Source organism: Cavia porcellus, unplaced genomic scaffold (assembly GCF_034190915.1).
Source record: "Cavia porcellus strain 051 isolate PalLab524CR breed Dunkin Hartley unplaced genomic scaffold, mCavPor4.1 scaffold_1, whole genome shotgun sequence".
In the NCBI taxonomy this organism is placed as follows: domain Eukaryota; kingdom Metazoa; phylum Chordata; class Mammalia; order Rodentia; family Caviidae; genus Cavia; species Cavia porcellus.
The window spans coordinates 230,828,913-230,844,067 of record NW_026947484.1 but is presented as its reverse complement, the minus strand read 5'-3'; the positions used below and the strand labels follow the sequence as shown (position 1 = coordinate 230,844,067).

Below are 15,155 nucleotides of genomic sequence, written 5' to 3'. Positions count from 1 at the left end.
AGGGAATAATGGACTTTTACATATGGGCCTTTGGGGACAGTCATCCAAACCGTGGCCCAGCTTCTCTGTAACACCAAAGTGGGGCGTGGTGGTGCACACTTGTAACCCTAGCACTCAGGAGGCCGAGGTGGGAAGATCCCTGTGCATTCAAAGCCAGCCTTCTGAAGCATGTATTGAAACCCTGCCTCATAGAAGATCGCATACACACACGAACAAAACCCCACTAAAACCGAACTATAAAAGCCAACTGCTATCATTTATATCTAGATTACCTGAAGATCTTATGCATTCAAGGTAGAACTTTTGGAAGGTGATCAGCTAATGGAAGCTTGTAGTTAATTTGCTGTTACGGGTGGGTTCTGCCAGAAAAGGCCTTGACTTAGAAGGGTTTGTCTTCCTCCCCCTCCCCTCACCACCTCACTCTGTGACCCGAGCAGCTCTCCACCACACTCCTCTGCCATGCCATTCTCCTGAGAGCCAGCTGACTGTGGACTGAAGTACAAGCCAAGATAAACCTCTGCTCCTCTTAGTCCCTGATGTTGGGTATTTTATTCCAAAAATGCGAAAGTGGCTAAGACCCCGACAATCAACCCCAGTATGTCTGTACATTTTGATTGAGTTCTAAATGTGACTTTGTAAAACAGATGAAGTTTAGGGCCTCATCACTTAGAATCTGAACTATTTGTCCCTCAGTGATTTTTCTGCAGTTCATCTTGGCCTTCTCTATATATCAGTGGAATTGCCATAATTGTGTGGGCATGGGTATGTTAAAATAAAACTGCATATTCTTGAAGAACTTAGGAGATTCCCAGTATGCCTTGTTTGATTTTTAAGACTGAAATCTTTATTCTGTATTTTTTAAAGACAGAAATCTTTAATGAATTTTTAAAGGCAATTGTACTTTCTTCTCAAGCCTTACAGTTCCGTGCAGTATAGTAAAGGGAAGGAATATCAAATAAAATTAGGAGACCTGGATTTCAGTTTTCCATTTTGTTCAGAGATCTGGGACAATTTATTTCACCTCTTAGAAACTTCATTTACTCATGGGTATGATGAGAGCTGGGCTGAACATTTAGTTGTAGGATTATTGAGTTTCATTGATGTCTAAATGAAAAAATGTATTCTAAATAGGCACTTTGGAAGCCTTTACCGCTGTGTGCTTGCCTCCCAGAAAAACGGTCTCACTGCTCTGTGTTCACACCTCACACAGTCATGCCAACTGTAGATGACCCCGTATGGCGATTCATCATATGCTCTGCAGCAGACCTCCTGTGACTTTCTAAGTGCCTCAGAAAGTCAAGTGCACTTTCCAAGTTTGCAGATTTGTTGAGTATAATCAATAGAATGTGCTAAAGGTTCTGCAGGGATTTCCCAAAAAAGGAATTCTAAAAATATTGTAGGTATGGGCAGCATTATTAAAGTAAGCATCATACTTTCCAAATCAGTCATTTTAAAAGACGTGGGTTTCTTTTGGAAGAATTCTAGTTTGGGAGGCTTTCAAGTCTGTTTACTAGTTGTATTCTGTAGCTCCAGTTTTGACACTCTTATTTTACATTTTTATTTTTATTTCTTTTACCAAGGACTGATCAGACTGAGTTGCGTGCTGGGGGCCGAGTATAGCAAGGGAGAACAAAAAAGATAAATTTGCAGATTGGGGGACCAGGAGGCAACCTGGGCAAAAGACAAAGATCTCTTCAGCTGGCCCACTTTTATTAGCCTGTGAGAAGCACATGGGGAGGGGCAGTGTTTGCAGTAAAATCCATGTAGCAGGATGAGGAACAGGTTTAGCAGCACGGAAGAATCAAGTTAAGATCTCTCCCCATATCCTGGCACTTGCTTTCTTTGTACTGGCTTCTGCAGCTCTAAGGTTACAGGACTTGTCCCACCCATAATCCTGCGAGGAAGCCCGTGGCCTTCGGGAAGCAAGGACTTCCCTGTTCCTGGGGCAAATCAGTTTCAGCCTCCTGACTGCAGGCCTGTAGCTTGGCCCCCTCCAATGTATGGGTATCATGGCTGGTCCCCCAAAGTTTCTCAGTGTCATCCCATTCTTGGCTTTGCTTTTAAGCAGTGCTGTTTTATTGTCATTTTAAAATCAGAACATTAGAAGGATATGTAAGAATTATGTTGTCCAGAATAAAATCCCTAATGCAGCTCTAGTTTCGGTTTCTTTGTTCAGAGCTTAGGAGAAAGCTAATTTTTGGCTGTCCATTTTACAAATCAGCCATTAAATTTTAATGTGACTAAAACTGGTATGATTAGAGTGCATAACCATGTGTTCATTTGTATGAGAATATAACATTTTTAAAAGGTAATTTCATTTGTGAATAAACTGAGCTCTATCAAATATGATTCCATTTTTCCAAATGTGTGGTTAAGTTTCAGTGGCCTGAAATTCTATTTGTAGAAATAACTCTACAGATCTTTTACTATGGCAGTAGCATGTGTGTGTGTTAAATTTTTAAAAAACAGTAACTCTCACTTAAGCAGTTTTTCAGAACCTAATTAAATTATGCAAACTAACAGATTATTGTGTAGTGATAGTGGTTGTTGGTAATAATTCCTCTTAACTCAGTATGATCTTTCACTAGTGAATACTTGAACATTTTCCATGGAAAGCGCTATGATAAGAAATATATATAGTACTGTTGGAAACCATTAACTGTAAAAATTATCAGCAGATGTTTTCCATGCATGGCTTGGTCCTCCCATAGCTGAATAATTCTAAACTGACTGGAAAGATGTATGGCTAACATCTACATGAATGTTTGGAACTTATTGAAGCACTAGGTTTCCAGTAAATGGAATTTGCACTGTTTTAACTTCCCTGACAACTCCCTCCCCCACTTTGAGGAGGCATGCTCTGCAGTGTCATCTTTTTCAGTGTTTGTTATTAGTGGTATGCAGTGGGGAAGATGGAAAAATGATTTTAAAAATAGAGTTATGGTTTGTTAGAGGCTGGGAGTGAGCTTTCTGTCTTTAGTAAGCTCATAGTTTCTTGGTCATAAATAAATACTTCCTAAATTTTTTTTTTTTGACAGGGTCTTGATATTAGTTAAGGCTGGCCTGGAACTCATGGTGATCCTGCCTCAGCTTCCTGAGTGCTGGGAGTATAGGGGTTACAGGCGTGCCCCAACACGCTTGGCTAAATGTTTACCTTCTTTAGTGTTTACATTAACACTTCTATATTGCAAATAAAATTCTTTTTGTTTCATTGTGAGTGATGACATTTGAATTTTTCTACCAAAAAGAGGAATGTACTTTCTTCATTCCCTTTCACCCATCCTCTTCCTAAACATTTTCCGTTCTAACCTATAGCAAGTAATTAGAAAAGTAGCACTAATTTTAGCTTATGGCAGGTCTTTCAGAAAAGGAACTTCTGGATTAATGGTATAGCACATTTCTTCTTAGTTTTTTTTTGTTTTGTTTTGTTTTGTTGAGGCAGGTCTTGCTATATAGCCAGGCTGGCCTTGAACTCACTGTGTAGTCCAGTCTGGGCTCAAACTCATTGGAGTCCTCCTGCCTCAGCTTCCTGGGTGTTGGGATGACAGGTATGCACCATCATGCCTGGCTTATCTTCTTAATTAACTACCTTATTTAATTCTTATTTCTGGGTGAATATTTATTATGTATGTCCTGTGTTGATAAAAAAGCTTGAATTTGGGTTCTAACAACTCAAATTCCTTCAATCCTGAGCTTGTATTTTTAAATGTGGTTCAGATATTTGGGCTGGGAAACCTTTGTGTCCATTCTTAGGCCACCCTTGTTTCTTGTATTTTTTTGGTCATAAATGACTTATGGAGGGCTGTCTTTTCTAATTTCCAAACAATTCAGGCTTGTTAAAAATCACTTTATATATATAATAACTGAAAAGTAAATTGCATTGACTACAGGATAAAGATTGAATTTGTTATAGTCAGGAAAGTGCCATTTTAGAAAAAATGGTTGGCAGCCTTAACTGTCAAATATTTTTAATATAAAAGTTAGATACACATTTTTATGATAATCACACATGTTAAGTAATAGGAGAACTGAGTCATATATAGTAATACTAATTTAGCATTATTAAGCTGTGAGCTTATCTTTCTCTCACGTTCTGTGTCCTGGTGGAAACGTGGCGCATGCTGGGACATGGTCTGCGTGTGGCCCTTGGGAGCCCTTGACGCCCAGCCTTGCTTTGTCTCACTGCTGCCCCAGGATTGCCACACCTGGCCTCTCCTTGGAGTTCTGTTGCCTGCCTGTGACCTGCTTGTTTTTATTCCTGTGCGTCCCTCCTTCCAGGTCCCTTTCACCCATACTTCTTTTCTGTTTTCTGTGGGGCACTGCTAAAGTACTCTTAAAAGACTAAAATGAAAAAATTAGAAACAAATTTTTAAGGCATGGATTGTGAATTTTCAATGGTTTAAATTTGGTTAACTTCATTTATTTTAGATTCTTTCAAATTAGACTTTCTTCTTTATAAAGGAGAAAAGTTGTAGAAATTTCATAGTTTAATAAATGAGGAAAAATCTTAGGTTAGTGACATTAATAGTAGTAAAGCCACTTCGTTTTTTTTCCTGTCCATCCTTTCTTCCTACAAACATTAAACTTCTACAAATGTCATGTAAATAAAACACATGGGAATCTCTTCCTCTTGGAATGTTGGTATGATTAGCGTCTGGAGAAGGTAGGTGGGGGTGAGATAGCCACGCGAATGGTGTGGAGTGTTACGGTATATGGTTGGGGAAGCAGTCAGGGAAGACCGCTCTGAAAAGTGACCTCTGAGCTAAGACCTCCTGAACCAGGTGAATAGAAGCCATGCGGCTGCCTAGAGAAAGAGCGCTTAAATAGAAGTTACTGCAAGTGTTCTTCCTACAAGTCAGAGTAATGCTGGTGTTCTATTCTGAATATACTCACACGTATACCACTGTGTGCTCTGTGTTAATAGATTCTGGGCATCTCTGCTGTATGTCAGTGAAGCTTTTAAAAGCAGAATCATTAAGGCATTAGAGGACTTTGCTTAGCCAGCCCCCATTTTGCTAGGAATCTAATCCATGGCCTCATGCCTGTCAGGCAAGCACTTTATGACTGAACTATGTTGCTACATTCTTTAGAAATGTGTTGGTGTAGTAGTAGTTACTACAGAAAGTTACATGAACTATGTCACAGTAGGCCTGGATTCTGTGAAACACAGCAGTCATTATGATATTAGAAAATTTGTATTCACATAATTCAAAATACTATGTAAGTTTTTATAGTTTCCAGCTTTCAAATATGATCATGTGTACACAGTCTTTGTAGTTTGCTGCTAACGTAGCCATAGAATATTGTCCGTTTATAATTTAGGAGGAAGCAGTGATACCTTTACAGTCATGACTAATTGGGTACTGAGACCACAGGGCCTTGGCAGATTCATCCCTCACCAGCATGGCAGCTGCATGATAGCTTTGACGTTGGAATCAGGTTTCCTTTCTGTTTGCATTGAATGCTTCATGTTCAAAACAGCTCAGCTGATGGGGTATCTTTGTAGAGCTTGCTTTTTGAGATTTTGGTTCCTAGATAGTATCGTTTAGTTTTTTACCTCTGGAAATTATTCTTTTTTGTTTTTTTAATATTTTTTATTTTAAAGAGGTGAAGACAAAAGAGGATAGAACAAAGCAGATCAGAACAATGTAAGCAACACAATACTTTACCACAAGACAACTCGATAGTAACAGCTACCATAATGTCTCTTTCTTTGAAATAGTTGAGCAAATCTTCACATATAATAGTATCAAACATAACAAAATAGTATAAAACCATTCAAAAGAATGAAAGTATTACAGGGCATTCAGAACCAAGCAACAGAAAACAAACAATGGCTATTATATTGTTTCATTTTCCATAAAAAATTTGTTTATACTATTACACATAATAAAATCCAATGAGATACAACATGATAGAACCGATGGAGACAGAAGAACAAAAGCATGGTAGGACTTCAAAACAAGATGATGTTATATCAGCAATGGCTATTATAATGTCTTGTTTTCTTCATAATAGCTGTTTGTACCATCACAAATAATAATATCAGACAAACCAGAATAAAACCATTCCACCTAATGAATGAAAACATTCTAAGGCTTCAAAGCAATGTAATGGGGAATCATGATTATCATAAAATCTTATGTACTCTTACCATTTCTTACACTAGGGAGGCTATACGGTATTTATACATGTGAGTTTGATTTATTTCGCTTATGAGTATGGTCTCAAGTTGTGTCCATTTATTGAGATATAAATATCTCAATGTCATCATTCTTTATAGCTGCATAATACTCCATTGTATAGAAATACCACAACTTTTTTATACATTCCTCAGTTGATGGACACAGGTTGTTTCCAAGATCTGGCTATTACAAATTGTGCTGCTATAAACATGGGTGCACATATATCACTGTGGTATGATCTTTTCAGTTCTTCTGGGAATATGCCTAGAAGTGTAATAGCTGGGTCAAATGGGACTTCCAATCCCAGCTTTTTGAGGAATCTCCAGACTGACCTCCACAGTGGTTGTACAGACTACCCACCAGTCCTATCAGCAGTGCAGGAGAGTTCCTTTTTCCCCACAGCCTCTCCAGCATTTGTTGTTGGTAGTTTTCTTGATCCTGGCCATTCTTTCTGGAGTGAGATGGAATCTCAGTGTTGTTTTAATTTGCATTTCGCTGATGAGTAGTAATGATGAACATTTCTTCATCTGAGAACTGTGTATTCATCTCAGATGCGCATCTTTGGATTGGGTCTTTGAATTTTGGGGGTCTGATTTTTTAAAATTCTTTATATGTTTTAGACAGATGTCCTTTGAGGGACAGTTCACTAAGGTTTTTTTCCCCAGTTTGTGGGTTTTCTTTTCACTATGCTGGGGATTTCTTTTGATATGCAGAAACTTTGTAATAAGATGTGATCCCAGTTATTGATTCTGGGGAGTATTTCCAGTGCAGTTTGATTCCTGTTCATGAATTCTCTAACTATCCCTATGTCTTCAAGATTTTTACCTAATTTGTCTTCCAACAGATTTAGTGTTTGTTTTAATATTCAGATTTTTAATCCATTTAGATTTTAGTTTAGTACATGGTGATAGGAATGGGTCTAGTTTTAGTTTTCAGCATGGAGAGCCAATTTTTCTAGTACCATTTATTAAAGAGACTGTCTTTCTTCTAGTGAACATGTTTGGCCCCTTTATCAAAGATAAGGTGGTTGAGTGTATTTGTAGTTGTGGTTGTATCTTCTAATCTATTCCATTGATATTCAAATCTGTTTTTATTCTAGTACCATGTTGATTTTATTTCAGTAGCTTTATTTCAGTAACTTCAAGTCAGGGATTGTGATCCACCTGCCTTGCCTTTGCTGCTTAGAATTGGAAATTACTCTTAGTACCCATTAACTGTTTCTTTTGTATGCCCCAGTCCTACCCACCTAGGCTGTGGGGATTTAGATTCCTTTTTTTTAGATACTAAGAATTTTAGAGGTAGAAAGGTCCTTAGAGTTGGCAGTACAAGGATTGAATTAGATTCTTTACAATCCTGGATTCTATCCTCAGTATCTTTTTCTAATACAATTACTGTGTTTTCTTACAGAATTAACAAATGATGCTCATTAAAGGCAGGTTCTCCTTGATCCTTTGAAGAATTTTAAATTCTTTTACGTGTTGTAAGTAAGCCATCAAACCATTTCTTTCAATTTGTATTCACTGCTGCTGGCCCAGGCCTCCCTTGTATTGACTTGTTATCAAATGACTGCGTCCTGCTTTGGAGCTGGGAATAGAAGGCTGTAGATCTGTGACTCTGTCACTAACTCACTCAGTGACCCTTGGCAGGTATCTTAATCTGATTAGAGACAGATTTTGTATTTTAGAGGTGGTTCCCTTGGCAAGATTTTTCTCCTTTTCTCTAGCACAAAATATAACTCCTTTGATCTGAGCAAAATAAAAACAAAGTTATTGTTGTTTTCTTTATATTTTAAACCCAGTGGGGAAGAAAGGGGTTTCCATTCCAAGAAGTGGAGCTGCTTCACAGCTTCTTGCTCCCGAGACAGGATGTGGTGGAAAGAACCTGCTGTCTCATTTGGTCGTGGGAGGGAAGGGCAGTGCTGCTCAGAGGTCTGTGTAAGGCGGGCTCAGTGTGTGCACCAGGACCTCCCCCTGGTCTGAAGAAAGCCGGGCACTAGAGTCCTGCTTTTGTGAATAAGCAAACATTCAGACTTACTGCCAAAGGCTGGCCACGTTCTGCCATCTCAGGTGGAGCATTGCGTCTTGACCTAGCTGTGTCAGTCTCCTCTTAGTACCTTAATGTTTAGCAGAAATTGCTGAATGTGTATCCTAAGAACCAGTTTCTGTTCCAGCTCTTTGTATGGGCCTTCACATCAGGCCTTGGATGTGTAGCTACTGCTAGTATCACCCTTAGCTTTATAGCCGAGAAAAAGCAGTTGGAAATTTCCCAGTTATTAAGTGGCTGAGCTGGAATTCAATCCTGAATTGTCTTATCACAGACAATTCAGCTAATTTAGGGCTGTCTTGATGTTGAAGAGGAAAAGTTTTATTGTAAGAGGACATAGGACTCAAAACCTGTTTTCTCCAGAATACATTTTCATACTAAATTATTTCATTTCTCTGAGGTTCTTGATCTGTGTAGTAAAGCTTTAAGAAATGAGACCGTTGAAGCACTTCCTGTGGAGAAGTCTGGAAATCGTAAATTATAATCCTTAGTTACATTATTGTTGTTAGGTGTTTTGAACAAATTTCTTTTAATGTGGAAATCTCGCAGGTTTAGTCTTAGCCACCAGGATGCCTTGTGTACTTCTGTGTGCAGAAGTGTGCCGAGCTGTGCTGTCCCCATGGTATTCAGTAGCCTCACGATGGTGACCATTTATGATGCGCTGAATGTGGACTGAGATGTACTTCCAGTGTAAAATGCACAGAAAGTCTCAAAAACAGTGTGATGAAATGAATGTGATCTTGGGCCGTGGCTATAGCTCAGCGGCATAAGTGCCTGCCTGGCTAGGCAAGGTCTTCAGTTTGATTCCCGGCACATACACATACACACAAAAAACCCCAAACAAAACACCAAAACAAACAAACAAAAACTCAAATCTGATCTTAATTTTATATTGATTACATGTTGATATGACAGTATTTAGATAACTTTGGTTAAATATATTATTTTCTTAATGGCTCATAGAAGGTTTCAAATCGTATTTCATTTCCTTTGGATAGTGCTGTTGTAGAGAGAACTCAATGAGAGTGAGAACGTGTGGTTCCCGTGGGCTGGAAGTTAGTCTGGTGAAATAGGAAGCGCAGGGCACCTCTGATAAGCCTAAATAGTTCTGTAAATGTGTTGCCTCCTGTTTCACTATGGATGAAGCATACATTTGAGAAAAATGACCTAATTGAAATGATATGTATTTATTGAATATTAACATCTGCCGCACACTCTTTGAAGCATTTTTGCATACATCAGTTACTTAAAACCAACAGTAAGGTTTGAGTAGGCAGTGGTATTCCTGGTGGAGGCACGGTGGAATTGTAAGTTGTAGTGCTTCCTTTTTAAGATTGGTGAGGTGATGAGAGATGGCGTTAGCTCAAGTCTGTTCCGTGTAACTTCATGGCCTGTGCTGTTAACTGTTGTGTTGCATTGCCTTGTTGAACTACGTGAGCTTGATTTAGTATGATAGCACATGTAAGAATGATCCACCGTAATATTTTTAGCTCAGCAGGTTAGGCCACCTGCTTATCTTTCTATTTTATTTAGAAACTAATTTTTAATTTCCTAAGTGTATATCATTGTTATTTACAATTTCCACTTACTGAGTAAATTGTTTTGCTTTAGTTTCAGTCTGTTACTTGCATTTGTGGCAGTATTCTGCAAATTTTGAATGTCATAGGTCTGCTTAAATATTCAGGGAGAAATATATATGGCCAAATAATAACCAATAAACTTTTTATAGTATAAGTGAGTGGTATTAAAAGCAAGTATAAGAATTTGTCATTGCATTGTTCTCTGTATAGAAGCTATAATCTGAGCTTTAATTACAAAATGAAGAAGATAAGCATGCATTTTAAACATTTTTTTCCCTAAAAGAAAAACTATAATGCTGTGTCTGGGTTACACACGGATTAAATATTTATATTATACAAATAAAATCCATATATTTACATACCATCTTAAGTTTCTTTGTAACCTAAAACTTATTTTTTATTTTCTGGCCACTGTGTATGAGATGCTGTGGATGATACAAGAACATGGGTGCAACAAAAAACTACCGTCAATGTCCAAACCTTTAACAATCACTGCAGTAAAAGACACATCGTGATTAATCTCCCCCCAAAAATGGCCCCTGGCTTCGAACACACTTCTCCTGTTACTCTTGCCACTTTCTGAAGCAGTCCCGGAAGTCTTCGTTGACCAATGTTTTAGTGGAGTTGTTATGGCTGTGTCAATGTCTGAATCGATGAGAAGCTGTTAGCTTTCAGGGTCATTTTGAGTTTGGGGAGGAGTCAGAAGTTGCCTGGTGCGGAGCTGGTGAGGACAGGGGATAAAGACATGCTGTCACCTTTGTAAGCCTGCTGCTGCATGGAGGGCTCTGCAGCAGCTTCATCGTAGTTTTGATTATACGCTCTGAAGACATGACGATCGGCTTCCAGAACGGCTTCAGAAAGTGGCCAGAACAATGGGATCAGTTTTCTATGAAGCAAAGGGGAATATTTTGAGGGGAATTATAGCAATATGTCTTTCACTGTAATGAAAATTTTTAAAAGTTTAAACGCTGATTATATATTTTGATCTGGCCTTGTATACGTCACAAAACCTTGTCTGGTAGAAATGAGACACATACAGGCTGGGCATGGCGGCATGTGCTTGTAATCCCAGCACTTGGGAGGCGGAGGCAGGAGGATCGTGTGTTTGAGGCCAAACTGGGCTACCTAGTGAAGTTGAAGGGCAGCACAGTGAGACCCTGTCTCCAGGAAAAAAAAAAAAAAAAGACAAGAGACAGATGAAAGAAAATAATTAAACACTTATCAGTTCAACACCGAAACACTATGTTCATGAATGGACGAGGGGATCCAGGATAAGAGGAAAGTGTTTTGAACTAGTGGTAGGGGAAGGGTTACAGCTAGGGAGAGAGTCAAGCTCTTCTTTTAGGAGCGCTGACTTCTGATGGGGAGGGAAGTGGACAGGAGAGCAAATGCTTAGGTAGGAGAAGGCTCAGTTCAGCTGGCAACAGGAAGAAGTCGGCTGTGGCTAGAGAGGACGCTAGGAAGCCGCGTAGTGAGGGCAAACTCCAAAACTATATGGGGCCAGACACTCTTAAGATGTAGAAAAAGGACTTCAGACTCCTTAACAAGTTTAGAGCTGTGGGGAGAAGAAAGGCTTTGGGTATCTGATATTGTGTCAGGAAAATAGGGTTTTTTTTTTTTTTTTTGTTTCTCCTGCTTTCCCACTGTAGTCAAAACAGAAAACTTTCGTGACCCCCAAAAGGGATGGGGATTTCTTCTCACCAGCAAGTGATTAATTTGGTAGCAAATGAGAGCTGGGTGTCCAGCAGTCAATTCTGATGCTGTAATTGGGGCCTCAGTCTCCAGTACTGTGTGCCCCCCTCACTTTACCTCACATGCCATTTGCAAGTCGGAGGTTATTTTACCTGTGCCATGGCTGAGCAGCTACGGATGGGGTTCCCACAGCCTCCTCTCAGTTAACTTGTTTCATCATAGAGGATGTTACAAAGGGTACAGATGAGGAGAGGAGCAGAGTGAGAGCTGTAGGAATGCGGATGGTGCTTTCGTGCCCTCTGCGTGCACCCCTCCGGGAATCTCCAAGTCTCTGGCTACGCAGACCTACAAACTGTGCTTTTGGGGTTTTGTGGAGACTGTGCATAGGTATACCATAGGGAAGTCCGGTACGTTGTTTATTCAGATTGTTGTCGGGCCCTGTGTGCAGTGAGGAGGGTCTCTATGACCTGTGACTGTTGGGACAAGGGAGGTCGAGCCTTGTTTATGTTCAGCACCAAGTCAGACACGTGGGAGAAGGTGAGAGCTTCTCGGATCGCCGTTGTAGAAGAGAAACTTGGATTCGTATTCTTGCCTTCTTCCTGCCCTGTGCAGCCGCTGGTCTGTTTTCCATTTCTCCTTTCAGGGACTGGAGCAATAGGATTGTCATCAGGTGACTATCTTAAATATTATGTAAAATGAGATAAAATGGGAGAAATAACAGTAAGATAATATGTGAAAAGTGGTTTCATACATAATATTAAGTCAGGAGGTGAGTCTTAGTTGGGCTTTTCTACAGAATCAAGTTTACTTAATCTGACAATTTTCCCCCCTCATACCCAGGCTTTTTGGCTTATTTTTGAAAGACTTTGTCTATATGGTCCTGTGTTCTGGCCATCTCTATGTCATTTAATGTCTTAATGACATTTTCCTCATGAGTAGAAATATCTACCTTGAAAAATTGTATATAATAATTAAATATTATATACATATGTATACAGGCACAGGCATGTTGTGTGTATATATGGAAAATACCCTATAGTAGGCATTTCATCAATTTTTAAGAAGTGTTTTATAAAAAAGGTCTATGGTAACTTTTAGAATAGGTTGTTAATGGAATATTGCACCTACTTGATATCTGGACTCTCTTCACTCCATGAGAGAGGTGATCCTCCAAGTATGTTCTATTTTAATAATTTTTAATCATTTCCTTTGGAAATATGTCACTAATTTTATGGCTTTGAGGTAGAAGAGAGTATACTAAATGTTTCATTTTGTCTTAGTGATTCAGGACTTATTTTACACTATCATTTTCATAAAGTGTGAGTTTTAGAGCTGATACGTAGGATATGTGGGCTGAATTTTTGCCAACTCCTGGACTTGCTTTTCAGCATGGAAATATAAGTCCATATAAGTTTGTTTTCTTTTTGACTTTTACTTTTAGTAAAAGTAAAGCACACAATGTTTTGCTAATATATTAGGCAGTAGGATATAATTGATCTATGAACTTAATCATTCAAGTGCAGAGACAGATTTAGAATTTCTTGTTCTTGCCCACACATTATCATGTGCACGTCTTTATCAGGGCTCTCTTCCTCTCATTGTTATGTTCAAAGTATTCGTTCAGTTGGCAAATAATAGAACGGTGAAGATCCTTTCAGATAAAAACTGTTCAACCTACGGCCTCCTTTTTATAACACAATTTCTGACACTTTTTAAGTATTCTGAAATGAAATATTTTACTAATGAAATTTTTTATCCCACAATTAAAATGAATCAGTATAATGCTCGAACAGTAATGCGAAAGATGAATACAAGGAAAATAATTTAAAATATGAAGTATGATTATGCTTAAAAAACAAGGGAAGAAAAAGCCCCAGCAGATTTCCAAAATCCCCCTGTGGCTCGTGTTGTTCCAGTGAGAAGCACTCATTTAGACCGTCTTCTGGTCTTCTCGTTTCCTAGGTACAGGGAGGGTGGGGGTGAAGGGGCGGAGAAGGGTGTGGGACGCCACTTGGTGTTATGTTCTCAGAATTAGAGGTAGTTACTGGTAGAGCTTGAATCTTGGAGTGTTACGTGAAGTAGTTAGCAAGTATGAAACCTTGCATATGGTTTTTCTAAAAAAATTTGTATGAGAATATACTTGTTTTTTAGTGGGGTCATTACTTGTATATTCTTGACTTGCTGCTTGCTGCAGAGGCTCACATAACATATTAATGTCATTCTTGCTGAGTATAGTGGCTGAGGGGAGCCTGACTCTTCCCTAGCACAGCACAGGCTAACTGAAGCGTGTTGAGTTTCTTGGAGTGTTTCTTCGGTAATGTGTAGGTGGTAGATGTGTGGGCAAGTGGAAGACATCCTGCGGGTTCAGACATAGCTCAGGGCCAGAAGAGAGTGATTTAAGTGTACTCCATGTGATGTGCAATTGTGTGTGAAATTCAGAGAGTCTGAAAAGCCTAGCATCTCTGTTTCCAGGTTATGGAGGGAATGTGGCCCTGTTTTCAGACTCTAGTTGGTGTGTCGTTGTTATATAACTTTATTTCAGATCCTTGGACTAACCGAGACCTGTCCACCTCAGGGAATGGATGTGATGCATACTGTCTTCTTTCCCTGTCTCTGCGTCCTCATCCTCCAGTAATCACACACAAAAACCCAAATGACAAATGAAGATTCCCACTTTAGCTCCCCCACAGTTCTGTGGCCCCGGCAGCTTACCCCTCTTGCCATGGCTCTCATAGCCTCAACTGCAGATCACTTTATTTGAGCTTTTGATTTCTCCATAGATGGTAGGTTCCATGAAAATTTTGGAATCTCTCTTACGAGCTTGTGTCTGCAGGTAAAAGTATTACTTCCAGCGCTGAGAGAGGGACCCTGTACTTTTCACACTCAGTCCTGCCTGGCGGCCTAGCATTTGCAGCCGTGCTAGGAACGACGCCCTGCTGAGCCCATCACCAGTCCCAGTTCCATCTTACTTTCACCCCACTCAGTCATTTAATTTCTACAGCGTGGTCCCCTATAACTTGTGGAATACTTGCAAAGCCTCTCAGTTACAGTATATGGGAGTTTTTTATTTTAACCTGCATATTGAATGCCTTTTTTGTCAAAATTCCAAGTAATCCAGGAAAATGACTGTTTAGAGAAAAGCTGAGATTTTATTTATTTAAATGATTAGTTTGTATAAAACTAATTATTTTTATTTTTTTCTACTGGGAATCAAACTCAGGACCTTGCACTTTCCAGGCAGAAGCTTATGCCACTGAGTTATATCCCTGGCATAAAGCTAATATTTTTGTAGTGGTTTGCTAAATATTTTTTCTATTTTTTTGTTTTAAATAGAGTATAATTATGTATTTATATCACTTTGTCATTTTTTCTTTTAGATTCACTTTCACTTAAGTACAATGATCCTATTTCTCATTCTTGATTTTTTGAGTAAGTGTGATTGATTGATTGATTGATTGATGATTGATTGAATCCTTGACTTTTTGAGACAGAGTCTCACTATGTGTGTCAGGCTGGCCTTGAACTCACTATGTAACTCAGGCTGGCCTCAAATAGGTGTGTGTTGCCATGCCTGGTTTGATTATGTGGTTATTAAACTTTATTTACATGGATCAGTTAGGCCTCATTACATTGGGCTTCGCTTTGTAGGTGTTAT

General features: G+C 39.1%; 1 protein-coding gene across 8 annotated transcripts in view; it reads left to right on the top strand.

Moving 5' to 3' along the window:
- Lclat1 (lysocardiolipin acyltransferase 1) overlaps window positions 1–15,155 on the top strand; it is a 171,201-nt gene that overhangs the window by 36,129 nt on the left and 119,917 nt on the right. Inside the window, exon 3 of one of the 8 annotated variants that reach the window (XM_063230338.1) lies at window positions 7,593–7,665. The exons of the other annotated variants lie outside the window; for them this stretch is intronic. The gene's annotated coding sequence lies outside the window, so the exon portion shown is untranslated. The remainder of the gene's footprint in view (window positions 1–7,592; window positions 7,666–15,155) is intronic. 8 annotated transcript variants of the gene reach the window in all.